The following is a 16,870-nucleotide window of genomic DNA, read 5'->3' as shown; positions in this document are numbered from 1 at the left end:
AACCATCTGAGAGGCAGCCGTTACCATCTGCTGCCTGTGCAGCTGCTTCTAGGTTGCAGACCACTCCCCCACTTCCTCTGATCTGCCTGGGAAGGGTTTCAAGCCCAAGACTGGTGTATTGGTGTGGACTCAACACATCTGAGTAGGAAGCTCAAGGTACTCATGCAAAGTGCTTTGAGAACCCCTATCTTGAGCCAAACCCACCTTTCAGCCATCTTTCCCAGCTCCGCTACTGCATACTCCTGACTTTAACATAGTCATTCCTTAGTTTCTCCATCTGTAAAATGCATTAATATTTGTGTGTATCATTGGCCCAACAAGTGCAGACACAGGGAATCAGCTCTTGCTTTTCAGTATAAAGGCAAACCCCCACCTGCCTTCAGGTCTTTGGATGACGTGGGTCCTCATTCATTCCCCTAATGACAAGCCATAGAAAAAGGGGAGATGTATTTTTATGGTCACCATTTGGCGACTTCCTGATACAGGAAGAGGATGCCACAGAGAGTGAAGACGGTAACAACTTTTCTGGCTGGATCTCCCCTGTCTGGAGGGGGCTCTTGATGGTTAGCCCAGTTGCAGAGGTGCACACAGTAGGTGAGCTCAAGCAGGCTGAGAATATGCTTCCCCAACAGGGAATTTTCAAGAGACTCAGAGGCCAGGCCTAGCTTGTCAACCTGGTGGGGTCTTAGCCTCTGTGACATATAATTCAAATGAGCAGAAACTCCCTTCTGATGGCCTCTGTTCCTTTCTCAGGGTCTGAGGGGCAGGTAGCATGACTGCCTCTATGGCATAGATATGAGGGTTGACCATAGCATGAGTATGTCTACTGAGTGCAGAGTGGAACAGGATCTGACCTCATTCTTAGAGAATCTGAAGCAGAAGTCTTCTAACCTCACAGGGAGGATGGAAGAGTGAGTGGCATGATGCCTGGAAAAGATGCCCAGCACAAAGATTGGGTCAGAGGATGTGCTTAATGCAGAAGAGCAGTTATTATTATTGCCAATAGCATTGGTTATTATTACTTCTATCATCATCATCAGGAATGACATAGTGAGGAAGAAGTGGCTAGCTGACCTCCAAAAGTTCATGCTTCCCCTTTAATAGAATAGGGTTCATGCTGGCAGCTACCCAGACAGGACCTATACCTCCCAGACTCCCTTTCATATAGTAGGGACCACATGACTGGTTTTCATTGGTGAACTGTGAGCAGGAAGACTTTGGGTTGATTTTAGGCCGAGGAGATTAAGAAGTGAATCTACCTTCTCCAACCTTTCTTCTTCCACCTCCTGTCTAGAAGCAGAGTACTCTGAAGCCATGAGAGTCTGCACTGAGGAGCCACATGCCTGGATGGCTGGGCCAAGTGGGGCATTTCCCCAGAGTTATCAAAAAGGGGGCTTGGCGAGGAAGCTGAAAAGAAAGGCCAAAGGTTAACTCTAACAAGCTTAGCAAGACCATAGCCAGGATGATGAGTCCAGAGGAGACTTGGCTGCAGTGAGAAGTTGAGTGCATGTGGTTAGGGTGAATGGTTCAGAATGAAGGCTGAGGTTGAAGACGCACCAAAAGGGAGTGGTACCCTCAAAACACCTAAGGTTCACCCCCTCTGCCCAGTGGGGAAGCCTCTTCAAGTTGGATTCAGTTTGGAAGTGAATCTTCCAACCAAAACACTGGGGCACCAAGTCCCTTCCCATGACACTCAGCAGGGAGACACATGGAACAGATCAAAAGAAAGGAAGAAGAGAGACCCCATTTTTGAGTGAATAAAACTGGAGGCAGGTCCTGTTCAGTATCTGATGGAAGAGATTTTTCTTGACCCTTTTGACATTGAGAGTAGACATAACTGGAGCCACAGAGATAAAACTCTGCCAAGAGTGAGTGTGATGAGTAGCTGAGTCTGAGAATTTTCTGCAATTGGAGTTAATGGAGTTAAAAGCCTGGATGCAAGGCAGAGACTATTCCCATGCAAGAGGTGGGATGGGATATTTGCTAAACAACACCAGATCCTGAACATCCTTAATGGCAAACAAGAGTCAGAGAAGTCCTGAACCAGTGGAGACATTCCCTATCCTCTATTTCTTGGGAAGTCACCAATTCCTTAGAAAGGAGCAACTGGGCTACTAAACTGGAAACACTTTGCATTTATTAAAACTGTAGGATTTATAGTTTAACTGATTAGCAAACTGCATGGAGATCTCATTCAAGATGAGTTTCAACATTCCAGATCCCATTATTGTCCATGAAAGTTCTGATTTTTTTTTGTTTTCTGGAGACAGAGTCTTGCTGTATCACCCAGGCTGGAGTACAGTGGTGCGATCTTGGCTCACTGCAACCTCTGCCTCCCGGGCTCAAGCGATTCTCATGCCCCACCCTCCCGAGTAGCTGGGACTACAGGTGTGTGCCACCATGCCTGGTTAATTTTTGTATTTTTAGTAGAGACAGGGTTTCACCATGTTGGCTAGGCTAGTCTCAAACTCCTGACTGCAGGTGATCCACCCGCCTCGGCCTCCCAAAGTGTTGGGATTACAGGCATTAGCCACCACACCTGGCCAAAAGTTCTGAATTAGAGAAGTCCTCTAGGCATTTCTACAGATCAACACTTCACAAGTTTTCTTGCCCATAGAACAATAGCTCCATGGGATGTTAATAGGCATTCCAAGGGAATAAACTCTTGGTTAGAAAGTGAGAAATATGCTGGCTAAATTAATTTAACAGCTTTTGTTTCCTTGCAGAACTACTGTTATGGACAGAATGTTTATTTCCCCCAAAAATTCATATGTGGAGATCCTAATCCTCAATGCAATGGTATTAGGAAGTTGGGCCTCTGGGAGGTGATTAGGTCATGAGTGTGGAGCCTACATGAATGGAATTAGTGTTGAATGAATGAGACCTCAGAGAGCTCTTTTGCCATTTCCACCATGTGAGGATACAACAAGAAGTCAGCAGTCTTCACCCTGGAAGAGTCTTCACCAGAACCATGCTGGCACCAGGAAGATCCTGGACTTCCAGCCTGCAGAATTGTGAGAAAAAATTTCTGCTCTACATAAGCCACCCAGTCTATGAAACTTTGTTATGGCAGCTCAAACTAAGATAGTTGCTCAGAGCCTTCAATAAGTTGATGTGCATTGAGGTCTCCACTTATGGGTCCAGGGTACCTTTTTTTCCTGAACCATGCTGTGAGACTCTGTTCTGTTTCTCATTCTTTGGGGAGGTGGGCACATCATATACATACATTGTGCAGACCCTTGCTGGCAGATGCTGGTGCCCAGTGGGGACAGACCAAATCAGCAGCCCTCTTTTGCAAATAGGTCAGAGGTAGGTTCATTCCTGTCCAGGTGCCACCCCAGTTATGAATGCCTGTCCAGGGTGCTGTGGGAGTGTGGAGGAGAGGGATTAACTCTCTTTGGTGAGGTCAGGGAAGGCCACACTCTGGGGGTCATGATTGTTCTGGGTCTTTAAGGATGAGTAAGATTGTATAAAGCAAGTGGGGGGTCAGGCGCGGTGGGTCACACCTGTAATCCCAGCACTTTAGGAGGCCAAGGTGGGGTGGATCACGAGGTCAGGAGTTTGAGACCAGCTTGGCCAATACAGTGAAACCTTGTCTCTACTAAAAATACAAAAATTAGCTGGGCATGGTGGCACATGCCTATAGTCCCAGCTACTCGGGAGGCTGAGGCACAAGAATTGCTTGAACCTGGGAGGCAGAAGTTGCAGTGAGCCGAGATCGCGCCACTGTACTCCAGCCTGGGCGACAGAGCGAGACTCCATATCAAAAAAAAAAAAAAAAAAAAAAAAAAAAAAGCAAGTGGGGGTGTGGAGGGACATTTCAGACATGGAAAACAGCAGGTGTAGAGGTCCTGGAGGTGTGAAAAAGCAAGATGCATTTGGAGGAAGTTGAGAAATTCAGTGTGCTTAGAGAGGAATGTGCTAGGGGTGGCATGTCAGGAAACAAAGGGGAAGAGGCTCAAGTCAAACTGTGAAGGGCCTTGGGTGTTAGGCCAAGATTTGATTCTTGGGCAGGAGGAACCAAGAGAGGATTAAATATACAACTCTTACTAATTAATTAGAATTGGTGACATGTGCTTATTCACTACAGACCAAATTAGTAAATAGGGCAAATGATGAAAAACAAGCCTCCCTCTCTATTTGTTCTCAGCCTTGAGAACCCTTTTCCTTCTACAGAATCAAATATTGCAAATAATGTCATCCTTCCAGAGGGATTCTCTGCACATATAAGCATAGATGTATATGTGTATGTATTCTTAAAAAACTCTCACAAATAGCGGCATTCTAATCACACTGTTTAGCACTTTGCTTTCTTTTCACTTAACAATATATCTTGGAGATTGTTTCATATCTGTACATAAAAAGCTGCCTCATTCTTTTTTAACAGCCATAAAGATTTCCATTGTATGACTCTATTGCAATTTATTTAAGCAGTCCCCTCTTGATGGACATTCAGGCTGTCTCCAATCTTCTGTTATTATAAGCCATGCTGCACTGAATAGCTTTGTACATCCAACTTTGCATACATATATGCAAGTATGTCTGGTGGAATACATTTTAGAGCAGTAGAATTTATGGGTCAATGGGTATGTGCATCAAAAATTGTGAAAGAAAGTGCCAAATTGCCATCCATGAAAACTGTGCCAATTTACACTCCCACCAACCTTTGAGACTGCTGGTTTTTCTACACTCTGGCCAGCACAGTGTGATCAAACATTTTGATCTTTGTCAATCCGATAGGTTAAAAAAAAAGGTATTTCATTGTAATTTTAATTGACATTTACATTTTATTAAGATGAAGGTTGAACGTCTTTTTGTCTGTTTAGAGGTTGAGTTTCCTAAGCTGTGATCTGCCTGTTCACATCCTTTGCCCATTTTTTATTGGATTGTTGACCATTTTTCATATTGCGTTATTAGAACACTAGTATGGTGGCTGTAACTCCTGCCTGTTGGTAAATTTCCTCCTGCCCATAAACCATTCTATAAGTGTCCCTCCCAGCAGATGCAGCATGGTATACAAATATCCCTGCTCTGAGGTGAGGAGGCAGCAGTGGCAGCAGCCAGGAAATGGCAGGGGTTAGGAGAATTGGGATTCTGGTTAGCTCTTCCATGCAGACGTGATGAATGGGACGGAGCACTTCTATTCCTTGGCAGAGGAGCAGATCCTTCTTGGAGTCTTTCAGTGGGGTAGGGCCCCCTCCCCCTGCTCCCCACCAGTGCTCTTCCTTTTTCCCTGGTTTGATACCACCCTCACTCTCCATGCCCCAGGAGTCCTCTCTGCTCAGCTTCCCCTTTCCTAATATTAGCACAGGCGCAGCCCTGCCCCCCGTCACAGGCAGTGATTATATAGCAAATTAACCACAAGCTGTTCGGTCCTAGTCCAGTGGCAGTTGGGAAGATGCTACTCTGAGTAATGACTTGTGTAGTCGATACTCTCATCTGTAATTTGCGTGTGCAATAAATGCAGAGATAAAAACCCGATCCATATGAAAAAGGGACCAAGTAGATGGAACTGGGGTGGGGGAAGAAATCATGAATTTTGTGGACTGCATCTTACAGTCTGGCTTCAATTTCCTCTTGAATAATGCAGTCTTTGCCTACATTTGATTGATGGCTGTGTTTGGCTAAAGCATGACAGCAGACTGACAGAGAGCAGGGCTTGAATCTTGACTTCTCAAAGGATGTCTTTGAGAATGAGACAGTTATTCTCTGAGCCTCAGTTTCATCATCTATAAAATGGGGATGATAATATTTATCTCCAGCCACATGTTAAAGAGCCTGGATTCTGAAACAAGGTAAATCCGTAGTAAATGAGTTTACTTTTCTTTCCTCCCTCCCTCCCTTCCTTCTTTCTATCATATATAAGGTAGGTTTTTTTTTGTTTGTTTGTTTTTTGTTTTTTGAGACAGAATCTCGCTCTGTCGCACAAGCTGGAGTGCAATAGTGCAATCTTGGCTCACTGCAACCTCTGCCTCCTGGGTTCAAGTGATTCTCTTGCCTCAGCCTCCTGAGTAGCTGGGATTACAGGCACCCACTGCCATGCCTGGCTAATTTTTGTATTTTTAGTAGAGATAGGGCTTCACCATATTGGTCAGGCTGGTCTTGAACTCCTGACCATATGATCCGCCCGCCTTGACCTCCCAGAGTGCTGGGATTACAGGTGTGAGCCACCACACCCAGCCAGGTAGAGGTTTTTAAAATTAAACTTTATTTTGAGACAACTGTTGAATCACATGTAGTTGTAAAAAGTAATAGAGACCCTGTGTATCCTTTACCCATATTCCCCCAGTTGTAACATCTTATTAAACTTAATACAATATCACAATTAGGATATTGACATTGATATAATACAAAGCACTTGTTAATATTTCCCCAGCTTTACTTGTGTTTGTATGTGTGGGTACTTGGTTATATACCATTTTATTACATGTATGGGTTCGCGTATCCACTAATGCAGTCAAGATATTATACATAACAGTTGTATTTCCATGAGGATCTCTCATGTTGCCCTCTAATACCCACACCCACCTCCCTCCTGCTCTCCAGCCCCCACTAATCTGCTCTCCATTCCTAAAATTTTGTCTTTTCAAAAATCCTATATAAATAGAATTGTACAATTATAACCTTTTGGGATTGGCTTTGTTTACTTAGCATAATTCTCTGGAGATTCATTGAGGTTGTGTTTATTAATAATTAATTCCTTTTTTATTGCTAAGTACTGTTGCATGGTATGGATATACCAGAGCTTGTTTAACCATTTACCTATTGACGTACATCCAGGTTGTTTCCAGTTTTTGACTATTACTAACAAAGCTACTATGAACATTCAAGTACAGGTTTTTATACAGTTTTACTTATGTGTGAAAATAAAGTTTCATTTTTCTGGGATAAATACCTAAGAGTGTAATTGCTGGGTTGTATGGTCATTGTATTTTTTTTTTTTTGAGGTGCAGTCTCTGTTGCCCAGACTGGAGTGAAGTGGCACGAGTAGCTGGGACTGCAGGTGCTCATCACCACACTCGGCTAATTTTATATTTTCAGTAGAGGTGGGCTTTCACCTTGTTGGCCAGGCTGGTCTCGACCTCCTGGCCTCAAGTGATCCACCCACCTCGGCGGATATTGTAACGTGCAAGATTGCTGTAATCCCAGAGTGCTGGGATTACAGGTGTGAGCCACCGTGCCTGGCAGTATGTTTAGTTTTTATAACAGACCACTAAACTGTTTTCCAGAGTGGATGTGCCATCTTATCTTCCCATCAGTAACATGTGAGTGATCCAATTTCTCTGCGTCTTTGCCAGCATTTGGTGTTGCCACTACTTTTTATTTTAGTCATTCTCATAAGTGTGTGGTGATATCTCATTGTGTTTTAAATTTGCATTTTCCAGTGGCTAGTGATATTGAACATTGTTTCATGTGCTTATTTGCCACCCATATATACTCTTTGGCGAAATGTCTCTTTGTGTTTTTTGCCCATTTTTTAATTTGATTGTTTACTTTTTTACTGTTGAGGTTCTTTTTTTTGAGCAGTCTCTCCCTCTTTTTTTTTAAATTACAGGTTTATTGAGATATAATTTATATACCATAAAGTTCATGTATGAACTTTTAAAGTGTTTGACTGAGTGGTTTTTAGTATATTCACCAAGTTGTGCATCTATCATCACTATCTAATTTCAGAACATTTTGTCACTCCAGAATGAAGCCTCATACCCACTAGTAGTCAATTTCCATCCCTCCCTTTCTGCAGCCCCTGGCAACTGCAAATCTATTGTCTGTCTCTGCAGATTTGCCTGTTCTGGGCATTTCATATAAATGGAATCATACAATACATGACCTGTTGTATCTGCTTTTCTTCACTGAGTTTCATCCATGTTGTAGCATGTTTCAGAACTTCATCCCATTTGATGAATGAATATTCTATTATGTGGCTATACCACATTTCGTTGATCTATTCATCAGTGAGTAGACATTTATATTGTTTCCACTTTTTGGCTATTATGAATAATGCTGCTATGAACATTTATGTTTAAATTTTTAGGTTCTCTTTTTTTTTCTTTTTTGAGACAAAGTCTCACTTTTGTCCCCAGGCTGGAGTGCAATGGCGTGATCTTGGCTCACTCCAACCTCTGCCTCTCGGGTTCAAGCGATTCTCCTGCCTCAGCCTCCTGAGTAGCTGGGACTACAGGCGCCCGCCACCACGCCCGGCCAATTTTTTAAAAAAATATTTTTAGTAGAGACAGGGTTTCACCATGTTGGCCAGGCTGGTCTCGAACTCCTGACCTCAGGTGATCCACCCTCCTCAGCCTCCCAAAGTGCTGGGATTACAGGTGTGAGCCACCGTGCCTAGCCAAATTTTTGTGTTTTCAATTCTTTTGTGTATATACCTAGGAGTTGAATTACTGGGTCTTATGATAACTATATGTTTTGAGGAATTGCCAAAATATTTTCCAGAGTGGCTGCACCATGTTACACTCCTTCCAGCAATGTATGAGGGTTCCAATTTCTCCAGAGCCTTGCTAACATTTGTTGTTTTTCACATTTTTGATTATAGCCATCCTAGTGGTTATGAAGTAGTATTTCATTGTAGTTTTGGTTTTCATTTCTTTAATGACTAATGATGCTGAGCATCTTCTCATGTGCTTATTGGCCATTTGCATATATTAGAGAAATGTCTATTCAAATTCGCTGCCTGGTTTTAGATTGGCTTATTTGGCTTTTGGGGAGTCAATTTGTAAATGTTCTTCATACATTCTAAATACAAGCTCCTTGTCAGATACATGATTTGCAAACATTTTCTCCCATCTTATGAGGTTTCTTTTGCTTTAATTATAGTGTCCTTTGATGCGCAAAAGTTTTATTTTATTTTATTTTTTGATACTGAGTCTCACTCTGTCACCAAGACTGGAGTACAGTGGTGCAGTCCTGGCTCACTGCAACATCTGCCTCCAGAGTTCAAGCAATTCTCCTGCCTCAGCCTCCTGAGTAGCTAAAATTACAGGTGCCCACCATCACGACCAGCTAATTTTTGTATTTTTAGTAGACATGGGGTTTCACCATGTTGCCCAGGCTGGTCTTGAACTCCTGACCTCGTGATCTACCCACCTTGGCCTCCCAAAGTTCTGGGATTACAGGCATGAACCACCATGCCTGGCCAAAAGTTTAAAATTTTGATGAACTCCGATTTATTTTTCTTTTGTTGTTTGGGTTTTTGGTGTTATATTTAAGAAACCGTTGCCTAATCCAAGGACACAATTTATTCCTTGTGTTTTGTGTAAGACTTTTATGAATTTAGCTTTTACATTTAGGTCTCTAATTGATTTTGAATTCATTTTCACGTGGTGTGAGGTAGGGGCCCAATTTCATTCTTTTGCATGTGGATATCCAGTTATCCCAGCACCATTTTTGGAAAAGGCTATTCTTTTCCTATTGAATTGCCGTGGTACCCTTCAGGAAAATGAGTTGACCATAATATGAGAGTTTATTTCTTAATTTCAAAATCCATTTCATTGATCTATATTTCTATCCTTATGTTAGATCCATAATGTCCTGATTATTGTAACTGTATAGTAAGTTTTGAAATTGAGATGTGAGTCCTCCAGTTTTGTACTTCTTTTTCAAGATTGTTTTGCCTATTCTTGCATTTCTGTATTTATTTTTTTAGAATCATCTTGTCAAGTTCTGCAAAAAGATAACTGAGACTTTGATAGAAATTACATTGATTCCAGAGATCAGTATGAGAAGTATTGTCATCTTAACAATATTACTTCTTATAATACATGAATGTCAGGCATCTTTCCATTTATTATATTTTTTACATCTTTCAATTTATTTACTTCTTTTTTTCAATGATGTTTTGTGGTTTTCAGTGTAACTTCTCTTGTCAAATTTATTCTTAAGTCTTTTATTCTTCTTGATGCTATTGTAAATGGAATTGTTTTCTTAATTTTATTTTTGGATCATACATTTCAAGTGTGTAGAAATACAGTTGATTTTTTTTTATCCTGATCTTGTAACCTGCAAGATTGCTGAACTTCTTAATTAGTTGTAACAGTTTCTTTCTTTCTTTTCTTTTTCTTTCTCTTTTTTTTTTTTGAGACAAGGTCTCACTCTGTCATCCGGGCTGGAGTGCAAGGGTGTAATCTTGGCTTATTGCCACTTTGGCTCCAGGCTCAATTGATCTTCCCACCTCAGCCTCCCAATTAGCTGAGACTAGAGGCATGCACCACCACACCTGGCCAATTTTGTTTATTTCTTGTAGAGAGGGGAGTCTCACTATGTTGCCCAGGCTGGTCTTGAACTCCTGGACTCAGATGATCCTCCCACCTTGGCCTCCCAAAGTGCTGGGATTACAGGCATGAGCCACTGTGGCCAGCCTCTAACAATTTCTTTGGTGGACTCCTTAGAATTTTCTGTCTACATAAGATCATGTCATTTGTGAATAGAGATAGTTTTACTTATTTCTTCCCAATCTGGATGTCCTTTTTTTTTCTTGTCTAATTGCTCTGGCTAGAACCTGTAGCACAATGTTGAACAGAAGTAGCTAGAGTGGACATTCTTATTTTATTCCTGATCTTAGGAGAAAGCCAGCCAATCTTTCACCATTAAGTATCATTAAATATATTGTTAGCTGTGGATTATTAAAAACATAGATGGCCTTTATCAGGTTGAGAAAGTTCTCTTGTATTTCTAATTTGTGAAGTATTTTGTTTAAAAATCATAATAAGGTACTGGATTTGTCAAATGCCTTTTCTGTATCTATTAAGACCATCATGTGATTTTTGTCCTTTATTCTACTAATATGGTGTATTACACTGATTGATTTCTGCATGTTAAGCCAATCTTGCATTTCTGAGATAAATGTCACTTGGTCACATGTTGCTGAATTTGTTGAAGATTTTTGTTTTTTATGGTTGAATTTTGAGAGTCCTTTATATACTTTAGACACTAGTCCTTTTAGGTAGGGTTTTTGATTCCAAGCTAAACTGAGCAAACTCTGGTTAATCTAAACAAAACCAGGGATTTTTTGTAGCATGTGAGGTCAATAGGTTTGGTCCTGGGGGTAGAGTCCAGTTAATCATGGGTTAATGACCAATTGGATCAAGGGTCCACTGACCTTTCTGTTCTTGCATCACCTATTTGAGGCTCAAAGTTCTGACAATAAGCCTGATTGGCTCAGGTGGGGTCATGTGACCAGGACACGTGGGACATCTTGAATGACAGTCCCAGAAATATTGCATGCAAAGAGGACGATTTCCCAAGGCAAGTTTGGTTGCTGCTGTCAGAGAAATGGGTACTTGGCAGGGACTGTCCAGTAGAAAAAGTCTCTGATTCTGAGATGCACATCATGAAAGAGTCAGCATCTCATAGCAGTTGAGGTTATGGTCTTTGAAATCACTGAACTGAGTTTGCAACCTGGTAGTGCCATTACTGTTTGAGATACCCTAAGTGAGGAACTAGGTCCCATTGTGCCTCATTTTGCTCAACTATATACTTTATAGAGGCTTCATCGTAGGGTTGTTATAAAGGTTGAATGACCTAATGAATGTAAAGAGTTTTGCATGGCATATGGTGCAAAATGAGGTGCTGAGTAAATGGTAGCTGTGATTAATACTTTTATTTTATTGTATTATTATTATTTTTTGAGGTGGAATTTTGCTCTTGTCCCCCAGGCTGGAGTGCAATGGTGCAATCTTGGCTTACTGCAACCTCCATCTCCTGGGTTCAAGCAATTCTCCTGTCTCAGCCTCCTGAGTAGCTGGGATTGCAAGCTCTTGCCACCACACCTGGCTAATTTTTGTATTTTTAGTATTTTTAGTAGAGATGGTGTTTTACTATGTTGCCAGGTTGGTCTCGAACTCCTGACCTTACGTGATCTGGCTGCCTTGGCCTCCCAAAGTGCTGGGGTTTACAGGTGTGAGTCACCGCACCCGGCCACAGCTGTGATTAATACTTTTAAAATATTTTTACAGTATAGTAAATAACTAGGGGCTGGGGAGAGATGTCCACACTATGTCCTATGTCAGCAGAGGGGATGGTATCAGACAGGGCTTCCTGGATGTGGTGGGCTTTGAAGGTTTGATGGATTTGGAGGAGGTGGTAGAGGTTTTTGCTGGAAATAAAGAGTGGTTTTAGCCAAAAATATGTAGAAAGAATTCTAGGTAGTATCAAGGATTCAGGACCTCTGCCCTCCATTTTCTTTATCATGTGGATCCTATGGGACTGAAATATGGCCCTCCAATTGGGATCACTGACTCTTATAGCCAAAATTAGGCTGTGTCCCAAATAGTTCCCCCACTGGAATCTAGCCCCAGCCCCCTTTTTTTTTTAAAATAAAGCTGACCGTAAGCATCATGGAGGGACTAGGGAACTTGGTGTTCATCTCAGCATAGGGCCAGTGGGAATTTATTTCCCTTTCATATAATATTGAATGCTTTTTAATTATAAAATTAATATTTTTTCACAGAAATTATGGCCAGGATGGTCTTGATCTCCTGACCTCGTGATCCATCCTCCTCAGCCTCCCAAATTACTGGGATTACAGGCGTGAACCACCGCGCCCGGCAGCTGCCCATTTCTCAATTGTACTATTTTTTTTTCTGTTGAGTTGTAAGAGTTCTTTATATATTTTGGAAATAAACCCCTTCTCAGATATACGGCTTGGAAATATAGTCTCCTATTCCATAGACTGCTTTTTCACTCCATTGGTTGTTTCCTTTACTGGGCAGAAGATTTTAAATGTGATGTAGTCCCACTTTTCTATTTTTGCTTTTGTTGCCTGTGCTTTTGGTGTCATAGCCATGAAGCCATTGCCAAGACCAATGTCATGAAGCTTTCCCCCTGTTTTCTTCTAGGAGTTTTACTGTTTCAAGTCTTTACGTTTAAATCTTTAATTCATTTTGAGTTTATTTTTTATGGTGTAAAATAGGGGTCCAATTTCATCCTTTGACACATGGATATCCTGTCTTCCCCGACACCATTTATTGAAAAGATAATCTTTTCCTCATTGTGTATTCTTGGTGCTCTTGTCAAAGATCAGTTGATGTCATTTTGAAAAGTTAATACATACACATGGTTAAAACAATCCAAATGATTCAAAAAAGTATTTGTTAAAAGTAAAACTTGTTTTCATTCTTCATACCAGTTTCTTATGTTCACTTCCAGAGGCAATCAATCATAACCAGTTTCTTGTGTATCGCTTCATAAGCACACATATATGAATAAGAAAAGCACATTTATATATCTATCTACTTTGTCTTACTATCCTCTGTACATCTTCAGCACCTTCTTTTTTTTCACTTCACAATATATCTTGGAGATCATTCCTTATTACTTCTTGTTCTATAGCCACTCTATATTGTAAAACTGCTGCATAGCATTGCTTTGCACGAGTGTACCATAATTTATTTAAGAAAATTTGTAGTGGTGGATATTTAATTTATTCACAAATTTTGCTAACAAATACTTTAATGACTAACTTTATGTATACATCTTTGCACTCATACATATCTGTGGAGTAAATATCAGAAGTGAAACTGCACAGCTAAAATTGAATACACAATGCCAAAATGCCTTCCAAGAGTGAGCATGTATTTCCAACAACTCTGTTAGTGTCTGTTTCCCCCCATTCTTACTGATGGCATGTTATTAGACGTTTTGATCTTTGCCCATATGATTGATAAAAATAGGTTTTTAATTGTGGTTTTAATTTGTATCTGAGTGAGGTTGATCACTCTTTCGTGTGTTTAAAAGCCATTTGGATTTCTTTTTCTGGGAACTCTCTGTGTAATGGAGACATTAGTCCTCCTTTATATGGCCTGTATTTTTTCCCAAGTTTGTTAGTCTTCGTTTTTCTGTCTGCCATGCGGAGAGTTACACTTAAAAAATGTGGTAAAATCTCTCAATCTTTTTTTTACTCAATGGTTTCTGGATTTTGTGTCCAGAAGGTGACCCAAAAGGCCCTTTCCTATCCTGGCAATTCCAAAAAGTTATCCCACATTTTCTTCTAGTACTAATCTGATTTCATTGTTTCATGCTTAAAAATTTTGATACATCTGGTATTTATTTTGGTACAAATGATGAGGAAGGGATCCAACTGCTTTTTTCCAAATGCCTAGCCAGTTTTTACAATCGAGTAACCCTAGAATGGGTAATTTCTAGAGATTGCTTGAGTCTACTTTGTAATCCCAGTGGCCAAAGGGAACTAGCAGCACCAGCGTGGGATCATTTGGGACCATCAGGTGAGACTCACCTCACTGCCTTTTGCAAAGGGAATCTGGGCAGTTAGACTAAGGGGAGGTTGCAGCAAAGTGTCTCTAGGTTTTAACACTGGATCAAGCGGGATCGTCAAAAAATATTGTGGAAGGATAATATTGTTTAGAACTGTGCAGAATTGCTCTTTTAAAGTTATATTGTAGAGTTATCCCCTTAATTTCTTCTGTGGATGCTACAAGACCCAGTCTTATGGAATTCTCTGGCTACATTATTACCCCAAAGGGCTGTTTTGAGGGCACTGTTTAACATAGTGGTGCTCAATTAGAGTTTTTTTTTTTTTTTTTTTTTTTTTTTTGTAGAGATGGAGTCTCACTCTGTCACCCAGGCTGGTCTTGAATTCCTGAGGTCAAACCATCCTTGTGCCTTGGCCTCCCAAAGTGCTGGGATTACAGGTGTGAGCCACTGGAAAAGCCCTGGAGTTTTAAATTTTTATTATTTTTTTCAAAAGTATATCATTTATTTGCAAGATAGATCACAATTAAATTTTATAGTTAAAAAGATACGAAACAGAAGGCAAACTATTGTTATCTATAAATAAAAAAAGAAGCACTGAAGAAAAACATATTTTCACATTGTTACACTTTAAAAAACATGGTGTGGAGAGTGAGCCCCTTGCAGTGCATCATGTTTGAAACGTTCCTGGGAGATCTTCCCACTGAGGATGTGGCCCATCAGGTGGGGTTACTTGACATAATGCAGGATGGCTAGTTACATCTGAATTTCAGATAAAAAAGAATATAATTTTAGTAAAAGTATATCCAAATATCGCCTGGGAAATACTTACATTAAAATATTATTTATTTTAAAAAATGTGACATTCAAATTTAACTGTGCATTCTGAATTCTTGTTAAATCTAGCAATAGCAAACCCCAGGATACATCTGACAGTATCTGGAGGCATTTTTGGTTATTACAACTTGAAGAGAGTTTGCTATTGGTATCTGGTGAGTATAGACCAAGGATGCTGCTAAATATCTTACGATTCATAGGGCAGCCCCCACACAAGGAATTATCTAGCCCAAAATGTCAGTACTGGTTTAACATATTTATTGTAGTCTCCTATTTAGAACTCTCTAGTACAAAATTTCCTTTAGAATAAAATTGGAAGAAACCCTAAGATTCCCCCAAAGAATTGGCATTTCTGAAAATTCTTTTATTAATAACAGCTAGAAAAGAACTAAGTAACCAATTTTATTTCCCTTTTCGCATTGACTGTCAGGAAACTCAGACCAAGTTAAAGGCCCAAGCATAAAGACTGTGGCATCTTACATGTTGCATATATATTTAGTTTTTCCTTTTGGTCTTGATATTCTAGCCTGATTTGCATTTCCCTGGTCCTAATCCTTGTTCTTTATTCATTTTCCACATTTCTTGTACATCATTCAAATCCTTTGTGGGGTAAAATGGGACACACACACACAGACACACATAAATAAATGCATTTGTATAAATATTTAAACATATATTTTGCCACGCATTTGACGTGGTCTTACTGTGTCCTTGGGAACTACGTAGAAAAATGAGGGCTGCCCAGTCTCTTCCCCAACAGCCTGCCGATCTCAGGAAATGCCTTTGCTCTGATTTTCTCTTTTACCTTCCGGCCCAGGCCTGAGAAACCTGAAATAGTTGGTTGGGCTTCAAAAACCAGAACTGTCATGAGACTGAACTCTGGGCACTGGGAGAGTGGACATTAGCTTCTTCCACCTTGATGGTGGGAGGCAACCCAAGTCCTTCCTCCTGCCCAGAAAGTGAGGTCACTCTGCAAAGGCCAAGCTAGCAGGGCTGTGTGAGGCGCTGTGGCGGCCCACGCAGACACACACTGGGAACGAACGAGATTGCATCTTCCCCCGGACCAGCGAGATTCTATAAACATAATCAAAATGTAATAGAAACTTTTTGGAAATGCTGTTATGAGGAGAAAGCATCAATCTTGATGGAACTCCGCTCAACAGGCTTTGCGGAGCTAATCAATCATGGTCAGGACTCGGCCTCCCCATCTGTCTGCGCCGGGGACCGAACAGAGCTTGCTCACTCCCCGGCTGGGGCTGCGTCCCCTTACCAGGCAATCCATCATGCTGCAGGGGCATGGTGGGAGGGGAATAATATCACGCTAATAAACTAGGGGCTTTTTTCATTCCCAACTAATTTTTAGTAAATGAGCCCAATCCAGGCAGAGCAGGAAAAGAGCCCGAGGAGATGGTGCTTCTAAGATGCGCCTGGCTGGTTGGGGACAATGGCTCATGGGCCTGAGGGGAAGCAAAGAACCAGCTTCCCCCGCCCAGGGACGACTTTCTCAGCGTTCAGCGGAAGGAAGAACTGGACCGGGAGACACAGGAAAGAAGAGTCCGGAATGACTTCCGGACTGGTGGCATGGACTTCCGGGTCACTCCTAGGGCCGAGGCTAAGGCCACGGCTACTGCGCCTGGCCCTGGTTTGGAACTTGGGAGTGAACAGGAATGTGGTTTGCTAGAAAAGCCCAAAGCCAGCGTATTAGGTCCAAGCAATGGGTAACATGAAATGAGCCAAGTCAGAAGCCAAGAAGGAGAGCAAGAGTAGTGAGCAGGCCGGGCTAGGGACAGGGGCTGTGAATTATTAGAGGTGC

At 41.3% G+C, this 16,870-nt stretch overlaps 1 long non-coding RNA gene across 1 annotated transcript; it reads right to left on the bottom strand.

The window, feature by feature from the left end:
- Positions 1–14,710: 14,710 nt before the first annotated feature.
- LOC129052231 (uncharacterized) lies at positions 14,711–16,573 on the bottom strand. Its single transcript, XR_008517169.1, has 3 exons — positions 16,328–16,573; positions 15,762–15,885; positions 14,711–14,982 (listed from the first exon to the last, which is right to left on the bottom strand). It is a non-coding gene; the product is annotated as an uncharacterized LOC129052231 (long non-coding RNA).
- Between the last annotated feature and the right edge of the window lie 297 nt (positions 16,574–16,870).

Source organism: Pongo abelii, chromosome 21 (assembly GCF_028885655.2).
Source record: "Pongo abelii isolate AG06213 chromosome 21, NHGRI_mPonAbe1-v2.0_pri, whole genome shotgun sequence".
Taxonomy (NCBI): Eukaryota; Metazoa; Chordata; class Mammalia; order Primates; family Hominidae; genus Pongo; species Pongo abelii.
This window is presented reverse-complemented; position numbering and strand designations above follow the sequence as displayed.